We start from the raw sequence: 3,611 nt of genomic DNA on the forward strand, positions 1-3,611 counted from the left end.
GATCCATGTTTCTAAAATAGCACATATCTGACTATATCACAATTTAAAATATTTTGATAACTGTATTTCAATGTAATTGTTTCTTTTGTAATTCCACAAATTTTATACATTCGAAAACACTCTGAGAAGAGCTTACTGGCTTTGTAAAACTTCCAGAGGGGTCTGAGATCCCCAGAAGGTTAACAGCGCCTGGATTGGAGAGAAATGCTTTTTTCCCTGAAGTCGCTGATAATTTATTTTTAATTTTTAATTTTTAAAAAACCCAGAGCCCCTTTGCAGAGCTCAACTGCCTCCTGCTTCTCACCCAAATCCTTTCTTGTTTTTCAGAGCCGAACGCAGCCGGCGCCAGGGTCCCGCGGAGAGAGGCAGCAGGAAGTGAGGCTGAGGGGCTGTCTGTGTCGCGCAGGCAGCCGGGCAGGGCTGTTTTCCATGGCTGCGGGCCCTCTCCTTCGATGAGTACACAGCTGCTTTTCACAGCGCTCAGCCTGCCCTCCTGGAGGGATCATTTGAGGAGAAAAGCCATCTCAACATCCACATGTTGTGTATCACTTGAACGTGGGGCAGGGCAAGGAAGACCAAAGCTCCCCCACTTTCAGGAGGCGACTCCCCCTTCTTTGCTGGACAGGGGCGGACAGGAACCGCGTTGGCTTTGGCAGATCACAGGGCAGTGGATCAGGGCCCCAGGAGGAGCAAGATGGTGCAGCTGCAGGCACTTCTGAGTGACGAGAGGCAGGCGTGCGTTGAAGGTGATCTGCGGGGCCCTCACACACAGGGCTTGGCAAGGTCCTGCAGTCGTGGGGAACGTGGAAGTTCTGATCCAGGCCTTCTGTCACCGGTCCCAAGCCCGCGTCGTTTCTGCGACAGCGTGACTGGCCAGTAAGTCATCTGCTTACCAGTGTCCCCCGAGCCAAGGACAGCAATTCAAAGCCGTGTGGTGTCACTCCGGAAGAGGAAAGTCGGTGGCCCTTTAAGCAGGATGAAGTCAATCCTGCAGACCACGTGGTTTGCCACGTGGCACATGCCTCCCCCTGTGACCTCATTCAATCCCTGCAGAGCCCCTGGCGGCCATCGTCGTACGGTTGGCACCAGCGTGGACTCCAGAGCCCACCGCCTGGCCTATGGCCCCAGCTCTGTCCTTGTTAGCGGTGGAACCTGGGCAGCAACTTAACCTCTCTGGGCCTCTGTTTCTTCATGCATAAAATAAGAATAGCACTGGTACTCCTGTGCAGGGCTGCTGCGAGAATCAAGTGAGTTAGTATCTGCTTAGAGAAAGCCTGTTAACAGTGCATGCTTCCCATGGCTGCGGTAAGAAAGTGCTGAAAATTTAGTGGCTGAAAACAACACAAGTTTTGGAAACTAGAAGTCCAACCTGTGTCTCACTGGGCTAGAATCAAGGTGTGGGCAGGGCTCGTTCCTTTGGAGGCTCCAGGGGAGAATCCCTTCCTTGCCTTTTCCAGCTTCTAGAGGCCGCCTGCGTTCCTCGGCTCACGGCCCCTCCTTCATCTTGAAGCAACATTGTATCTTTCTGACCTCAGCCTCTGTCATCACATCATTCTCTGATTCTCTATTCAGCCTCCTTCTTGCATATTTAAGAACCTTGTGATTGCATTTGACCCACCTGGATAACCCAGGGGACTCTCCCTATTTTAAGGTCAGCAGATTGGCAACCTCCATTCCATCTGCTACCTGAATTCCCCTCTGCCACAGAAGGTAACATAGTCACAGGTTCCAGGGGTTCGGGTGGGGCCATTCTTGGGGCGTCATTAAACTCCCAAGCTCGTGGATGTCTGGGGGCTAGCTGCCACATGTTACAGCTGTTACGCCTGAAATGTTTTCTGTTTTAGTGTGCCTTCTGGAGGTTCCCTTTAAACATGGAAAACTTCAGGAACTGAAACGCATTCGTTCATTTGCCAAATATTGAGCCTCAGGGAGCCGTGCTAGGCTCTGGGGATGCAGTGGTGGGCAAAACACAGTCCCTGCCCTCATGGGATTTGAAATGAGTGTAGAGACAGGAGATTAGAAAGGAACTAAATAAAAACTGAATGATCGATTGTGACGTGTGCTTTTGTGGAAACAGGGTGCCTCGCTGGAAATTAATGTGAGGGGAGCTAGTGTGATCTGTGAAGGCTCCTTTGAGCATGTGACATCTGAGCTGCCCTCCGAAGATGACAAGGATTCAGATGTGACAGGGAGAAGGAGATGCTGCAGGCAGAGGACAAAGGTGCTAGATGGACCCAAAGGTGGGAATGGGCTTGGGTGAGAAAAGGCCTGTGCAGCTGGAGTGCAAGGCATGGGGGTCCTGGGGGAGGTGGACAGGGGTCAGAGTTGGAGGTCAGGGGTCAGGGGCCCAGATCACAAAGCACTTGGCCTTGTGCTTGGAAATGGGGGTGAGTTTGCATTTAATTCTGAATTTTGAGACCAAGCGTGGCATAATTGAGATGCTGCATTCTATGTGTTCACACGTCTGTGGAGTGGGAGGGTGTGGCCCTGAGTTTCTGAGATTCTTAGCTTGTCTCAGCATCAAACCCTGCCTAGAATTGGAAGGTGGCAGCTGGGTGTGGCATTCTCAGTGGTACCATTCTACATAAGAGCCACCTAGTTATCCATTCCCTACTTTCTGTGATTGACTGTGCCTGAGGTTGCCACTGCCCTGCCTGTGCCCTGGGCACTCTGACGCTCAGTGTGTGATGGTCTGAATGTTTATATCTCCCTAGATTCCTGTGTTGGAAACTAAGACCCCATGTAATGGCATTTGGAGGTGGGGACTTTAGAAGGTGATTAGGCCATGGTGGCCCCTCCCTTATTAATGGGATCTGTGCCTTATAAAAGGCTCTGGAGAAATAGCCACATCCTTTGCCCTTCTGTCTTCTCTGTCAGTTAAGGACACAGTACTCCTCCTTTCTGAAGGGCACAGCAACAAGGTGCCACCATGGAAGCAGGGTCCAGGCACTCACCTGACATGAAGGCTGCCAGGGCCTTCATCTTGGACATCCCAGCCTCCAGAGCAGGGTAAGTTCTGCTTTTTATAAATTACCCAGTCTCAGATATTTTGGACTAAGACAGTGCATGCTGGTGACCTTGTGTAAGTACCAAAAACGTCCCAATTGGCAGTTCCTGTCCTCACCTGATAGCTCCTCTCAGCCCACACATGGGCAGACCAGGGGTGCTAGGGGGTCCTCAGTAGCCATGGATGGAAGTTGGAAGATAAATACCCGTAATTTCACAACTTTTGGGTGGGATTTGCTGAGGAGTGTTCTATACCATCTCCTGAGGTTCCCAGCAGGGTTGAGCTGGTCAAAGGTCAGGTTATTAAGAATTTCCAGATGGCAATGGCTGAGTGTTAAGCCAAGCCTAAGGCTCTCTGAGGCAATGTCCTGTGTGGCTGCACAGGGTGTACTGAGGCCCCACCGTCTTTTCTTACAATAATTCAGCTTCTTTATTAATCTTTTTATTTATTTATTTATTTATTTATTTATTTATTTATTTATTTATTTATTATTATACTTTAGGTTTTAGGGTACATGTGCACAATGTGCAGGTTTGTTACATATGTATCCATGTGCATGTTGTTTTGCTGCACCCATTAACTCGTCATTTAGCATTAGGTATAT

At 49.7% G+C, this 3,611-nt stretch overlaps 1 long non-coding RNA gene across 1 annotated transcript in view; it reads left to right on the forward strand.

The window, feature by feature from the left end:
• The first annotated feature begins 816 nt into the window (after positions 1–816).
• The window catches only part of LOC116470736 (uncharacterized), a 72,188-nt gene continuing 69,393 nt past the window's right edge, over positions 817–3,611 (forward strand). Inside the window, exons 1-3 of the long non-coding RNA XR_009214027.1 lie at positions 817–1,247; positions 2,078–2,240; positions 2,878–3,009. This is a non-coding gene — a long non-coding RNA (uncharacterized LOC116470736). The remainder of the gene's footprint in view (positions 1,248–2,077; positions 2,241–2,877; positions 3,010–3,611) is intronic.

This window comes from Hylobates moloch, unplaced genomic scaffold (assembly GCF_009828535.3).
Source record: "Hylobates moloch isolate HMO894 unplaced genomic scaffold, HMol_V3 SCAFFOLD_6, whole genome shotgun sequence".
Classification (NCBI taxonomy): Eukaryota; Metazoa; Chordata; class Mammalia; order Primates; family Hylobatidae; genus Hylobates; species Hylobates moloch.